This window comes from Anopheles coluzzii, chromosome 3 (genome assembly GCF_943734685.1).
Source record: "Anopheles coluzzii chromosome 3, AcolN3, whole genome shotgun sequence".
NCBI classification, from domain to species: Eukaryota; Metazoa; Arthropoda; class Insecta; order Diptera; family Culicidae; genus Anopheles; species Anopheles coluzzii.
Window position 1 is genome coordinate 72737362 of NC_064671.1, and position 16428 is coordinate 72753789.

Consider the following 16428-nt stretch of genomic DNA (forward strand, 5'->3'; position numbering starts at 1 on the left):
ATACGGCTTGGGTGTTCACCACCTCTTGGAACTATCTTAGTCAGAAGTTATGTATTAACCATTTTATTTATATTATTATCATTTATCAACCCCTTATTTTACATTTTTTATTACGATTTTTTTAAATTATACATGACTTTTACATCTATTATCGAAACATGAGAGGGATTCCTTGGATGTCACTTCTTTGCGATAATCTTGCTGTAATCTTACTCAATCCATTGTGCATAATGAATCCAAACATAAATGGAAACGAGCTGTGGGAATAAGTAATAATTTAAATAAAGTAAACACAACAAATTGTGTCATTTTTGTGAGCTGTTTTGAAACCAAAAAAATAAAGAGAATGAACAAATTATTTTATTGAGGATATTCCTGCTTGGAATTGGGAGTTTTTTTTGCTCTTTTAACGGCTCAGCTTTTGCACTGGCGAGTTTGAAAAAAAGCTCGCATGGTTTTCATACATTCCAGCAGACAGCGCTAGTATATAAAACTCCATTTTTAACTTTAGAACAAATTAGCACACTCATTAGCTGAGACGCAAACCGAGTATTCAGCATTCCGGCATTTTTGCTTCTATTGTTTCCTCAATAATTTATTACTTTTTCTTTAATTTATTTACACACTTTGATTCATAAGTCTTCTAATTTAAATAATGACTTGCTTGTACTGCAAAATTAATGGAAGTTTTCATTGTTATATCATAGGAAGTATTGCCTTCTTTTCTTTACAATTGAGCAGGAATTCTCGTTAAAGGTAGTGCATAGTGTAATAAAATCATAAAAATTGAAAACTATGTTATTAAAGTAAGGAAAAAAGGTGTCAAATATTTTCTTATAAAGTTGCTCTAAAATAGTATAAAAAATAATACCATCATAATTGACAAAAAAACTCACTTCTGTTCAATGATCTAGTAAATTTTGTTGTAGTTTTGGCATTTGCTTTTTTCCTGTAGCTTTACACTTTACATTGATGTACTTAACTCAACATTCGCCATGGCATGAGGTCACACATTAGTTTTCCCTTGTCTTATTATAAAGCAATGCTTTTCTATACAACTAATTTAACATATTTTAACTCGTCCATTGTGTCTGTTCCAGGATGTGTGCACCGCTTAAACACACGCCATGATGCGTTTGCTTTATATGCGATGTACGCACACACACGGATCCGTTCTAATAATTTCATCTCAATCGATTGTAAATTAATTACACCGACCGGTAATTGCCAATGTTTGTATCAATTTATTTTTCAACGAACGACCGCTGTGATTAAACTCGATGCAAATTCGGGAATCGATCGTTCCATGCGCGCCCAGGCGCCACACAGCTCACCTAGCCGGCAGCATAACCTGCTCTTCCTGCTCTGGTGGGCGATGGCAGTGGATGGGCTGTGCGGATACTACGATGGGGTAAAAGTGTGGCGTAATCTCAAACAAGCAAAACAACCGGACCGTTGTGATGGTTAGGTCAGGCAGAGTGTCTGTGTGGTAGAGACGGCAGCAGCAGCAGCTACCGGCCAGCAGCAGTCAGAGTCGAGCCATCGAGAATAACGAATAATTAAAATGAAGAGCGAATCTGCCGGATTGCGGTCAATTTCTTGTATCACTTCACAACCAGCCTTCCGATGCTGGCTTTGCCTGCCACCGACAGTCCCACCGTGCCCGAAAACCATATTCGAAAACTCATAGTTAGTAATTATGTTTTGGGATAAGCGCTTGAAATATTTATGCTTCCCGCTCCGATACGGTGGATGGACGGACGGTTCGTGAAGGCCGCACGGCGATTGTTGCAGGCAGCAGTGCCGGCCCCTCGCCGGAAAATGGGACGAGTGGTGTCAACCTGTGTGTTGGGGTTTTGTTTGATTCTATTCGCAACTGACGCAGGGGGATACACAGTGGCAGAAACAAAGAGGAGATGGGATGGGGTGGGAATCACGCTGTGTTGGATGCATTTTTCCCTGGATGCAGTTGAGCTCTTTGTTTTGCTCTCATTCGCGTGTTGATCCGCACGTGCGCGAGCGTGCCAATTGGAGTGGAGTAATAGCATGTCCCGCAACGATCCGGTTGGTGGCCACAATATTGTTCAATGGTTTAGTTAATTTACAGCCCGGTAACAATCGAGAGTAACAAAACCCACACACGACACAATGGGTGGCGGGATCGGTGGTCCTAGCTTTGCCCTCAACTCTATGCTCATTTACGGTGCGGTATGGTAGTGGGATTGGTTTGCATAATTTATGAGTGGCAGGCTGAACACGAGTTGACGTGAGAGTTTTTGCGTGACACTTTCTGCTGCATTTATGTTTAGGTTTTGGAATGAATGTGGGTGAGTTTGAGCGCTTCAACAAATACTCTTGGTGGGAATAATTATCGTTAACTACATTTAATTCACGGTACTAGCCAAGGGCCGGTAGAATCTACCGGGAGCTCGTTAATTCTGACACTGAGCTCACAGTTGCTCCTGGAAGTGCTTTCGTAAGTAAGCTATACCGTTCCTGGAACAGATCATGAACTCATACCGTTCCTGGAACAGTTACTGGGTCCATACTGATCACGAACCCTGAACCGGTCATGGAATTGAATCTGAACCCATATTGGTCCTGCAGCCAACTACCAACCCATACCGGTCTTCAAACTCTGACCACAAACCCAAGCCGACCTGGAACTGATACTATATCAATAAGGCTTTGAAATTATGACGGTATAAGGCTATTCCGCATTTACAGAGGAGTGGTTGCAAACATTTTCAAAGAGTTAAAAGGAAACTGTGAAGCTGAGGAATTCTGACCGAAATCGTGCAGTTTTTGGTCGTGTGCTGACTTTGGGTTTGGATGTTTTTCTTTCGCTCATATGGGTTTCCCTGTATTTGCACCGTATTGAACTGCATCGAAATTTTGGCTGCGGTCAATATGGTTTTCATACGTTCCATATGAATGGGAAATCGGGAGATAGATAAAAAAATCCAATTTGATAATTACCCAGTAAGAAAAAATCAGATTTGATTTTTGATCTATTGATCTTCATTTTCTCTTTGGTATTTGCTTGAGGGTAACTGAACATTTGCCCGTCTCTTTCAAGCATACACTGATTTGATCTTTGATCTATTGATCTTCATTTTCTCTTTGGTATTTGCATGAGGGTAACTGAACATTTGGTCGTCTCTTTCAAGCATGCACTTAGAGATTTTTAGTTTATATTTTACTGCCATTCTACGCAGTACCGCCTGAACTGCTACGCAGCGGCAGTCGTTTGTTAGTTAACGACTTCCAATTGGCGACTTTATGTATAGTGTTTGTATAGTGGCATTCTACTTTATGGAAACTGAAAATATTACCAGGGAGAAATAGGATAATTAGAGACTTGCTTTTTATATATTTTTCATTATTGGGGCCCTTCACGATTCTAGTTAGCTTTTGGTAAGGAGTTTGACAGTTGGAGCTAGAATTAGATTCGAGTACCTGCTCGAAAACACGGTGTTGTTTACATTTACCCCAAGGTGCATTAAAGAGATCTGGTGGTGGAATCTAGAATCAAAGTGTATGTAGTCCAGGTGGTCTCATTGTATGTTTTTTAAAACAAATTTGAATGTCACTTTTTGACAGGATGGGTGAAAACTTTTGTTCAAACAATTAAATCTTCTTAAAATCATCATTCAGAACTCTTGGCACACCACCGCCGTTTGGTTCGATGATTTAATTTTTTCGCCTCATGCACACACTCTCTGTGCATGGTTTCGACGCAGTGGGGGTGTCCGGTACACGATAAAAATCAGTCTTGTAAATTCATACACCTTGGGATAAGCTCACCTGTATATTATACCTACTTAGATAGCTGCTCAAAAACTGCTATACAATACAAACAGCTGACAGGCTGAAATTTCAGCCTACGAACTTAAAACGGAAAGGATCCCATTCACAGAAAAATACGAACTTAAATGTTTGACAACTGCACTTTGGATTCTACTTTTGGCAAATTTACTACTTGCTTGTTGACAGCACAGCGACAGCGTCTGACATTTTAAGCTTATGAGAGTCTACGTAGTAGCTTACTAACTCTTCTTGTTTACCTTGGTTTCTACTTACTGGAAACTTACCACTTGCTTTCCTCCACACAACATACAATTGTAGCTTATAATACGCTTCCATTTTGAAACTGTAAGCAAAGTAGTACAACTGTTTGCTAAAGAAACAGTTAACAAAGTAGTACAACTGTTTGCTAAAGAAACAGTTAACTAATGCTTTTAAATTAAAAATTAAGTGTTTATTTGACTGAAATGAAACAATAACAGGGTACCGAAACGGGATGGAGGAAGGGGTGTTGATCCGGCTGCGATTGCCCGACGGTATCACTGATATGCCGGTGGCAGATGCTGCCGCACGCACAAACCGGTCAGCGAACAGTTCATCACAGATCAACGCATCGCTGATGATGTCCAGTTCATCGATGCCAGCCGATGCATCGTGTACCGGACACCGCCACTGCATCGAAACCATGCACACACACATACACACACAGAGTGTGTGGGTGCATGAGGCGAAAAAATTAAATCACCGAACCAAACGGCGGTGGTGTGCCAAGCGTACCAAGCAGAGTGACAGTTTTTCACTCTCCCGAGCAAGAGCTGCACACAAAAAACAAAACAGTGGGGTAAGCCGCTGTTCAAGCTTTTGATTTGTTTCCATTATGTATGGTTTCATTTTTGTGCCATTTTTTAAATGTGTATCGCTACTTTTTAGTTGTGCTGCTGTTGCTGTGTGTTCGGGGGGAAAAAACCGTTCAACAAAACCGTTTCCTTCTTCGCCCATGTTCCATGTTTGGTAGCACTGCACGAAGAAAATAATCGATTCCCATTGCCTCACTAGAAAAGCAGCCCAACACGGTGGTGTGATGCTGCTTGGACGTTGAAATGGTGTCGGTTTGAAAGTAAATCATACCACATACTACACTCGTCATAAAACATTATGAACTTGCAGCTTTCGTAGCTCGTTCGTGCAGTGTACTCTTTGCTGTTTTATGGGGGGTTTTTTAGAGAGGTGTGGGCTTGATGTTACCATTTCCCATTCGGTGTAGATATCATTTTTGTGGGCTTGCGGGGCTCGTTCAGACAGACTACCATCGAAACCGACTCTGACAGTTAATTTGGTCGAGCACAGGAGCCTCGTAGTAATGGTTTTTTCGGTTTTGGGGTAGACAGTAGTGGGGTAGGTGAGCAATGAAGCAGAAGTATGGTAGAAGTATTCTTTCCACGAGCGAGGTCGGCACTGTACAAACCATTGAAGGAAGAGAATTATTTTGCTTATCCTTTGGCAAGCTTACGAACGCAATTACCATGAAACGCCCAGAGAAGTATCCGGACGCTTTTCCTATTGTTTTTTTTTTTGTGTATGTGTGAAGGCCTCTGCGATGGCGCTACTACGTCCAAGCACCTAGAACAAGAGACTATCGAAGAAAATGGGAACGTTCAATGCCTGGCAGTCGTCTAGCTTGCTCCGCAGAGATTATGATCTAGATATACTTCGATCCTGCAAATCCCTGCCACGTACGACCTCGAAGAACATCGCTAGTGTATATAGCATCAGCACAAGTTGCGGGCATTTTTTGTTGTTTTTGTTGACGTTAAACGAGTCTGGGAATTGAGCCACGGTGCGCTCGCCGAGCTTTGGTACCTGCAGGATCTCCCGCTCTCCTGCACAATCATTCTGATTCGGTACGGTAGGAATAATCGCGTTCATCGCCGCCATGAAGGCAATCGGTTGTGTTGTGCCCAGGCATCATGACCACCACCAGCGAGCATCAAAAGCGAAGTGCGGAAGTTATCAGTTTCGGAAATTCCCACCGGTGCGGTGTGTGTGCCTAGCGTTCCGACGTGTGTGTTGCGAATGCTGTGCGAGGGCACACGCTGCTAAGCATAGCGAAACTGGCGAGCGGAAAGAAGTTTTGCGCCAAGCTCCATTGATACACCGCTTACACCTCGTTATGATGATGAATGAACACTACAGCCCCGATGGGTCCCGGAAGATTTAGGGCAATGGTGAAGGAAAAAGTCGCTAAAGAGCGTGTGTTGCGCTTGCGAGCTAAGCAGTTAGAGGCGAATAGAGTGCAAGATGGACATCTCGTTCGGATGATCGCCGAAAAACTATTGGAACTGTTCGGGTTTGCTGTGCACGTAACTTTTGTGATGGATGGTACATTTGTGAGGTTGTAAAAACTTAGCAAAGGTGCGGCACCTCCATTACTGGCAGCTCAAGCTCAAGTTGAAAACAAGCTGGATTTTTGTACTACAACAATTAATTAGAAATGTATTTTTCTCTATCCTTCCCGGTTTGACCCCACAACCGCTCAGAAGCGGAAGCATTTTGCGCTCTATTTGTCTGTAAAATTGAAACGAGCGAATTGCGGCGAAAGTTTCCTGTCAACATCAAACATACCAGACTTCTCCGGGCATACATGGGTGTTCCCCGCATGCGAGCAGAGAGTGGGAGTAAACAGGAAGTGTATTATCTCGGTTTTGAGAAATTTTGTTAAAACAATATCCCGCCCACCCCGCGTGTGTCTGGCGTGTCCCGGGGCATCCCCGGGCCCAAGCGCGACCGTTGTCGGGGTTGAAAGTAATAATAATAAAATAAATTATAGAAAAAGGCGTAACGAAACTGAACGGAAAAAGCTTGAGCCATAGAGCCGTTCGACATGTCCGGCTTGGAGAGTTGGTCGTGCGGGTTTGCGTGAAGTGAAGGAGCGGGCGTGGTGGAGCCGTTTTTTGTTTCAAAAAAGTGCCAGTGGCTATCGGGTGCGGGCAGCGCGGGGGTCTTGGTGGTGGCATGGAGCATTGCAGCCGATGTACAGACAAAGTTTGCTCATCATTCTAATCGAAAGTTGGTCCTTGCCTCTTGGGAGATGGACACTGATCCTGCACCGTGTTTCGTTCTTGTTTGGAGAGAAGTTGCCACCCGGCGGTGTGACCATCATCGGTATCGGTGGCGTGCGCTTCTCGACATGGTAGGTGAAGCTTGCATTCAGGGCACTCTGTGGGATCAAGTGTGTGTGTGTGTGTTGGTTGCAGAATGGTTGGGGGAAGTTGAGCTATCAATTTTGCGGACAGAGAACATTGAAGCTCTAAATTGGAGTCTGTCCATGATATCGTGCACGGCGGCTGGGGTGTCAGTGTCAGCAAGGGGCCACGGCATATGAGGATAGTTTTGGAAACTTTTTATTGACATTCAACGGCAACGACAGGTCTCGGTGCATCGGCCTAAAGGCTGGACAGGAAATAGATAAAATTAATCGCTACACACCCAACCCGGAACTCGCGCTGCGCGTAATCCTTAACAACTTTGTTAATGTTCAGGCTTTACTGAAATGAAGAAGCCGCCGTCATTAAAGAGTTCACATAGGAGAGCCCGCTAGCCCATCATTCATCCGAGCAAATAAAAGGTTAGTTAGTACTTGGTTGGAGGGCCAGTCCGACAGTGACACTCTCGCCACACCAAACGATCAGTGAGGTGCGCATCTCTCGGTAGATGGTAACGAATCGCAGTTCCTGGGGCATTGCCATCGCAGGAGCTTCCGGAGCTGCCGGAGCGGTTTTGTTCCAAGGACCGGGCCCTAGCTTGAGCGTGTACTCTGGATGCAATGTCCCTCTGGAGAATTGTAAAACTCCCCAACATCCCCACTCAAATACGCTCTTTCGTCGGCTATCGGTACGTTGTCTGGTCATGGGGAATGCCCAGTGTCCGAATGTCCGATGGATGATCCCCACCAACCGGGGGAGAGCGGCCGTACGATTCCATCTGTGTGGACTCTGGCGAATGGTATTGAATTGCAAATTTTTTCCCACCCAACTCCTGCACTAGGTAGTAGTGTCTAGCTTACCAGTGGCGCTTGTTGTTACATTTATTTACCGTCCTGGCAAGGATGAGAGAAGAAGAGCTCACACCGTCCGTGCGGTGAGTGGTGGTGGTGCTAGGTTTGCAGAAAATGCGCATTTTTTTATGACCCGAGCGCGCGCGACCCAGGGACTTCCGGTTTCTCTTGAGCGGGCAGAATTTATTACCGGGGCCGGGTTTGTATTGTTGTTACCCGGTACTGTCAACCGGGGACGGGCGGACTAACACCGGGACAACCGAACGCGGGGGGGGGGGGGGGGCATAAATCTTGCAGCAAACGGGGTTCGATTCGACAACAACCCACCTCCGTCGGGTCAATGTTTTCGCGTTTGTTTAGATGCGCGCCAGGGTTGCGCGAATGGAGAATCCGAGATCGTAGTGTTGCGATAGTTGACGCGCGAGGTAGGTGTGTAAGCCCTGGGGGACACTGTTTGTTGGATGTTCGGATGCAGCGAGCACACGGGAAGAGTACTTTTTGATGCAATCGTGGGCGACAATTGGGAGCGACAGGACACACAGTTGAACGAGGAGTCTTTTTTGCTGCGGATATTGCAGATTGATTTAATTAGAGTTGATGAAAAATAGAATCGTTGTCGTCGATGGGAATTCGTTAGCATCATCGGACGTTGTGGATTTGGAGTTGGAGACGGTAGCGCTAACTTTTTGTGACAGTGCTAACTTACGATCAGTTTTGGAGAAAATCCCACCAAAGAGCTTTTGAACTATGTTTTAAAATTTTAATATATGTTATGGATATCATGAACTTGCTCCAAACAAGTGTTCTAAGGATGAAGAATGCACTAAGTGACAAGTTGCAGTTCAAACGCTTTCATAAACGACCTCGAATAGCGCTTGTCCATCACCAGTAATCAATCACCATTCAATCAGTTCCCTGTCCCCCAGCATCGACAAGAGATCATTTATCCTGCCCGGTGCGGGCAAATGCGTCTCATCTTGCATACGTCATCCGCAAATTGTAACAATTTCAATTTCGCTAAATATTGTTATTCCGCAGCAGACTGCCGCTGACAGATTGCGAAATTGAAAACACTGAATGATGAATGTGTCATTGAGTTTTGTGGAAAAACCCGTTCCGGGAAACGCGGATCGGTTTGGTTGGTGCGTCTTTTACGGCCCCGGAAGGTACGGACAAGAAGCCGCGTCCGCTTCAAGATGCAGTGCCGGCACTACGCTAATGGGGGGCGGTTTGCCTGGCCCGGCCAGAAGAGGCAAAGTCCCAGGGAACACAGCGGAGAGCCTGGTTGCAATGCAACATTGAGTTTATGTGCATTACGTGATCGAAATAAATTGTCCAGCCCCAGCGTTGACGTTGATGCGGATGGGGCGTGGGGAGTGCTTTTTTTTTGTTTTAAATATTTCAACATTTATGCATTCGATGTAGGGACGAGATAGGACGAATCGGAACACAAACCCGAGGCTAGGAAACATGTGACACACACACACACACAGAGTGAAAGCGGACATGGACATTCACCGTCGAATGCAAATGATACGGGAAGAGGCAAAAACTGGCCTGGCCTGGTTGCTGCTCGTAAACGATACTTTACAATAACGAATTCGGGGGGTATTGGGTGCATTTTTGCTACACGCCAAAGCCCTACCGGTCCACAATGGGGAACGCCGGTCACGAAAACGATTTTCACAACCTCGCGCGCGCGGTTTACGTTCGTACCTGTGTGCCTTCCGTCGATCGTGACTTCCTCCCTTTTTCTCGGTAGCGGGGTTCCTTCAGCTCAGGAACGTATTGAGATCACGCAACAACATAACTACAATAAAAAAAAAACGAGGGGAACTGTAAGGATAAATCCGGCAAATGGGAAACTCATTTGCGCACCCTTGCAGCAGCAACAAAGAGACTATTTACTATGCACGATGATGATGAACCAAGTGCAGGGGAAGGGGAAGTGAAAAACGGAAAAGAAAAGAAAACGCGTACCCCAAAAACCCCGAATGCATCAATTATTGACCGGCAGTTGTTGGGGGGCCCATCGTCGTATGCCGTCGTCATCAAGCGATGCTGCTCTCCGACGATGTGCGAAATTATCTGGAAACGCATAAAAATTACGAGAAAACAATAAAACTTTACTTTCACCTTTCTTCTGGCTGTACACTGATACACCAACGGGTACATGAAAAACCCGGGAGTAAAAAAGGATAATAAGAAAAAGGTACTCGTAAAAACAGCGGATGCTGCCTGCTTCGGAGTCTCACACGCATACACACCGGTAGCACGGGTTTTTGTTTGAAGATGCGCACGGGTCGGGGGTTTTTTTGTCATCATCCCCCTTCACCTACATATCTATGTAATCCGGGCAACAATACTATCCTTACGGGTACTTACACCACCCACCAAATTGTTACCGCCACTCACGTGCGTATGAAAAAGCCCGAAAACCACCAAACCCTTCGTGTGCTGCTCGTGAAAAAGCGCCGCAACCGCGCGAAGAAAAGTCATTTTTGCAAGGGATGATAAATTTTATTGACAAAACCGCACACCACCCAACCACCACACAACGCGACCGAGCAAGCAAGCGAACATCTTGCTTTGTTCGTTCGGTTGTGGGTTGTTTTTTGTGTGTGGTTTTGGTTGTTGTATATCTCGCCGTTATCTCGCCGTACTCTCCATTTCAACGGTCGCTTGGTCGCTGGATGTGTAACCCGTCCTCCCACGTGTCGACATACATTCAGGCAGGCCAAGGAAATATATACAGCTCCGGACCGTTACTACTGACCACGCGCGGGTTGGAGCGAGAGAAGAGCGAGTGCATCTCGTCGTGTCGTCATGGCTCGCGGAATGATCCATAAGATCACAGGGGATACTTTCTTTTCCCCTTTCGGTGCCGAAGGATATGATTCAATTTCTTGCGCTCTCTGCGTATTGCTGGGCAGCAAACCTTTTGTTCGTGCCGGGCTTTGGGGTACTTATGGCTGTATTGGAGCTGTTCATAAATAGTGCATCAGCAGGCACTGGTTGGTTGCGGCAGAGATGCACACTGGTTTCGTTTGAAGTAATGTTAAGACTCGTTTTAAAATCGAGACAAAGGTTGAAGTTTTGTAGCTGTCAAATTTTAGTGCCAACTACTACTAGCGCCATCTGTTGTAAAATTACGTAATTAGTGTTTAAGTAGAACGCTGCTTGAGATGTGATAGAAATATCTGTTGGTAAAGTCGTAATTTTAAGTAAATGCTAATAAATTAGATGTAGTGAAAGAACATATTTTAAAACATATGTTTAACATACACTTTTCTCAAAAGTTTGGACGTAACGCAACACTAAACAACCCTACTATTCAACGCTCGCTGCGAGCACGTGCAGCTTGACCATACTATTTACGATAGTGCGGACCGTTCCAGGCGCACGGGCATCATTATTTCTAGCGCTTTCCACTGTTTTCTTACAAACCTTAACAAAGCCACAAAGCGCCACGGAACAGTGCTCGCACTGCCACCACCACCGTGCTGGTGAAGTCCCATCTCGAGTGGTGTTTAAGGGATCGTGCGGCAATCCTTTAAGGCGCACCTAAAATCACACCCAACCCCAAGGCAATATCGGCATGTTTCTTAATCTGCACAGAAAATACACCATAATGTTGGAATTGCGGGCGGACGCAAGCACACCGCACAAAATGGCATTTGGAATTTCACTGAGACTTCACTTATCTGCCATCTGCCGGCAATAGTGGTGTTGCAGCACCAGCAGTGGATTGTCTTCTGATTTGAAGATATTTACATGTTCACTTTGTCTCTGTCTCGGGGTCGTTCCTTCGAGACGGTCGGATGCAGTTCTAAGGAGCAGTGTGAACGCAGCACTGAGCGACTGAGGTTTAGCAATGTGTGGTGTTGGCCCCTGCCACTGACAGAACACTTCGTAAAGGTGGCTAGAAAAAGTGACACCCGCTTTACTTTCTTTCGTACGAACGAAAGTCGTCGCTCTGTTATTTTCTTCGGTTTGGGTGACAAAAGAAAAGGAACGTAATGGTTAGATAGACCGAGCGTTTTGTGACGGTGTCCTATCGAATCCATTTATTATGTCGGTGCATTTGTGCAACCTTACCCCGATGGTGGTTGTTTCGCAAAGGGGGTTTGTTTTTCTTTTTGGAGGGTTCACAAACAAACAGGCAGTGTGTGTAGGTATGCTAAATTGTTTTGCTTCTTGCGTGTTGTACGGAGTTTACAAATGTGTTCAATCGTCGACAGCCGATCCGGGAGCTGGATATGCAAATTGAATGTTTTGGAATGGTGCTGGAATATTCCTCCATTTGTATTCGATTGTTTTGGAGAAATATTACGTCGAAGCAGAGATGGGACATTTTCGTCACAATCAGGGCCGATTGATAGGGTTATTGGATTTATGTGTGTGTATGAAAAATGAAGCTTACGGAAGGAAAATGCAATCGTTTTACGTTTTATCAGTATCAGTGCAACAATTTATTTTGAGGCTGATTATTTGAGTAGATAGTAGGTATTAGATGTGAAACAATTGAATAGCTGAAAGACTAGTGGAAACCGTACTGAAGTAATAAGAATTCAATTGGAGCCTTCAATAATTCATGATTAAAATATTCAAGATATAAGAAGAATATAGAAGATATAAGATATATAAGAGATATAAGAAGAATAATTTGCTGCGACAAATTGATTTTAATGTTGTGTTTATTATTTTCTGCTTTAAGTACAGAAATCTCAATTTAAAGACTAAAATAGACTTTTAAGCATCTTGTTAAACTAAGGTGTGGATCGGCAAGAAACTATTGGAGTAATCTGAAATATCTCTTAATTCCAGGAATTGTGACACTAAGCGAAATATTTGAATTCAATATTAACATGCTTCAAAATTCTTGATCTGTTTTTTTACCGCCACTCGTTTCTATGGTTTCATAAATAACTCGCCAAGCACTCTTTGCGCTTCGGAATGCATTTTTAAAAGCACCTCCAAAGCATTCTTTCCCAGACATTGTTCGCGCTTCGCTTGTAAGATTGATTCTCAATTTTGACACACTTTATGACTCAACTGCATTTTCAACATTTTACGACATTGAGAGCACCGTCGAACAAAAAAAAAAGACGACTATCACCGTCCACTGTTCACCCAACCGGCTACTTGAAGTCGGCAGCGCACCATGAAGCGTGCTGGAGCGTTCCGATGCTCCTATGCTGAAGGAACACACCGTCTCCTAAACGATGGATATCGTGAATTGACGCTTTGTGTGTAAGCGGGTATGCAGACACGAGCAAAAAGAACCAAATTGCATGTATGAAAGAATAGTTAGTGTCCGGCTTTCGGGCTTCCCGGTTTGGCGCTGCACGAAACAGCGGACACCTTTACGTGCGAAGTGATGCCGCGGTATGCTCTACGGCACAACTCTCGATGGCTTGCCGTCGGAACGAAGGAAGTAAATCTTGATATTGACATGGTAACGTTGCGCGCGCCGAGTGGACCGGCGTGTGATGCGTTCCGGTGCAAAGTATGGAGCTTTAAAGCACGAGCTGACTTTTACGTTGCCGGGTACGTGCCGGGTACGTGCCGAGGTCCCAATTCCCGCTCCCCAAGTTAAAGCGTATTGCGATAGATGGCGCTCACGGTGCGTGTAAGTGCGGTGCCAGGTTCTCTCGGTTACTTCCTTTCGGCACACGGTAGTGTCAAAGCGTGTGCCAGAAGGGATGAACAGAAATGGATGGGAAAGGACGAACCAAAAAAAAAAACATCTACCTTTTGCAGGCGCTGGACGAGATAAGAGTGGGAAATTTGTTAAGTTTATGAGTGTCACCAGACGAGGTGCCCCGTTCCCTCTCACACCCCAAAAGGCCAGTGCTGGACGAACAAGGACACACCCAGCGTGAATGCGACACACACAGTAGCTTTGGAGTACTTTTTTTAATATCTCCAATTTACTGCACACTCTCTTTTTACGGCGCTTTTCCGGATTTTTCATTCATGGCTGACGGTATGCAAAAAAGTTGTGCGCTGGTTGCTATTTTTTTGTGAGTGTGTGTTTGTTTTTGTTCGTACTTTAGCGCACTAACGATCCTTTATACTTCGCTTTCACGTCCCGCCGTCCATGGAAACGATCGTTTTTCAGCGGCCCCGGTTTTGCGGAGATGGTGTGGTGTGGCCCCCGTTGAAAGGGGATCGCGAATTACGTCAGTGTGTAGTGTCAATGAAATGTCCCCGATGTTTTTGCGACTGTGGTGAAACGAGAGTGTAGAAACAAAAACAGCAAATTTAGTTGCCAAAACACGGTTGCCACTCGTTACGGTGGTTGGTGTTTTTTTTTTGTTTGCTAACTTTACTGATGTAACATTTAGCATACGATACGTAATATGATTATTATCGACCGGCCCCGCACCGCCAGGACTCTGTGGTGAAACGGGGGTGTCAAACCGCCGGCTGCATAGTATATCGCACGGGGTGCGATAGTCGAGAGCAGAAGTTAGATTCAGCAAAAAAGTTAGCGCGCACAAAGCGCAACTCTTCTCCATAACTAACCACCAAACGACGACCCCCGTCCGCCGCCTGGGCGCGATGATTGCTCGTTTTGGTGTAAATAAAAGCAATAAACGCTCGTAATTTGCGTGAATTCGCAGAATTTTCCGCACCACTTCTGGTGTGCGCGACAAGGAAACGCGTGAAGCGGAAAATGTGACCGAGGTTTTTTGTTGTTGTTGTTGTTGATGCCGACGTTTGCATAATTGCTCTAGCTAAACACGGTTTCCCACGCTTAGTGGAAGGGGTTTTTTTTCCTCAGCGGTGATACATATGGCCGGTTTCTCATAGAAGATGGAATTTGTTTATGTGCGATAATCTGCGACGGGAGACAAGTAGGGGAGAAATTCGATGAATAGTTTGGCCCATCCGCACCCAGAGATCCACTGTATAGGGTGATGTGTTTTTTTAGCTTCTGCTTAATTATGATCATCAGTACTGGGAACGCTTTACAAGCTTGTAAACATTCCCGGTGACAAAAGAGAGATCCGTTCTGCTTATCTTAAATGATGATGAATAATGATAGTTTGTTTGCATAACGTACATTCAGCGTGCGCGGCGCTCTATAAATCATTTCTGTGATAAAAATTTGCCTTTTAATGCGTACAAAACCATCAATGTGGGTTCATTGTTATGATTATAATGGGGAAAAACGATGCTTTATGCAAACGTTCATTAAAGCTCATAAATGATGATGTATTTGTTATTGTAGTTGAAGGGAGCTTTATTTTAATGAGCTGTTTTACGGTTATCAATAAGGCACAATTAGTGTACTTCATGATGTGATTAGCAGAAGCGGTCACGTTCGCTCACATCATATTTTGACACATCTCTCTCTCTCTCTCTCTCTCGATGTGACATGGCCCGGTCAACAACAATTCTCCGGGATGCTCGGTCCCTGGCTGCAGTCTCCCATCCATGTAGACACCCGAATTCCGACAGGTCTCGCTGCACCTGGTCCGGCCATCGAGTTCGCTGTGCTCCCCTGCGCTTTATGCCGAACTGCGGGTCGCTGTCGAACGCCTTCTTGGTGGGGCATGAGTCCGGCATCCTCATGACATCCCCCAGCCATCGTATCCTGATAGCCTTCGCCACCGTCAGGATGCTCGGTGCGCCGTACAGCTCAGCAAGCTCGTGGTTCATCCTTCTCCTCCACGCTCCATGCTCGAACACACCGCCAAAGATGGTCCGGAGGATACGTCGTTCAAACACGCCCAGATCGTTTGCATCCTCTGCTCTAATGGTTCAGGACTCGTGTCCATAGAGGACCATCGGACGAATCAGTGTGTAATATATCTCACATTTCGTACGGGCTCGAAGTCTTCTGGATCTCAGCAGTCGGTGAAGCCCATAGTATGCACGATTCCCCTGTACAATGCGTCTCCGGATATCGCTGCTGATGTCGTTGTCCGAAGTAATGACCGTCGCGAGATAGCAAATCTCTTTTACTACCTCGAAATTGTCGCCGTCAACTAATACACTGCTTCCCAGATGGTCTGAGTCTCCGGTAAGCAGGTACTTCGTCTTCGTCGCATTGATTCTCAATCCAATTCTTGTTGCTTCGCGTTTGATATCTAAAAGTCTAATGAATCTCAGCAGTTGGTGAAGTCTAGCACGATTCTGCAGAACTATGAGTCCCGATTTAGCCTATGATGTCATTGTCTGAAGCAGGGACAGTCCCATGACAGTAGGTCTGCTCTACCACTTCCCAGTTATCGAGATAAACAAATATGCTGCTTAGTACCTCGTAGTTCTTCGTCGCATCAATCCAATTCTTACATATGTATCTGCTAGTTGACTGATATGCCCATCAATGTAGCGACTACTTCTATTTTAATTGGTATCAAGCAATCTTTCGTTTCGAGCATCGTCAAAAAAGGTGCTATGAGGCGATCTTTTAAGTTCCGCTTGGAGGATGATTGATATACATTGATCGTAGTTAATAAAAAAAAACTGGTATAATAGCTGGTCTTAATACAGATTGATGTTGTAATATATGTTTTAAGAGTTTGAACAACTTCCAACGAGTGGTCTTTTAT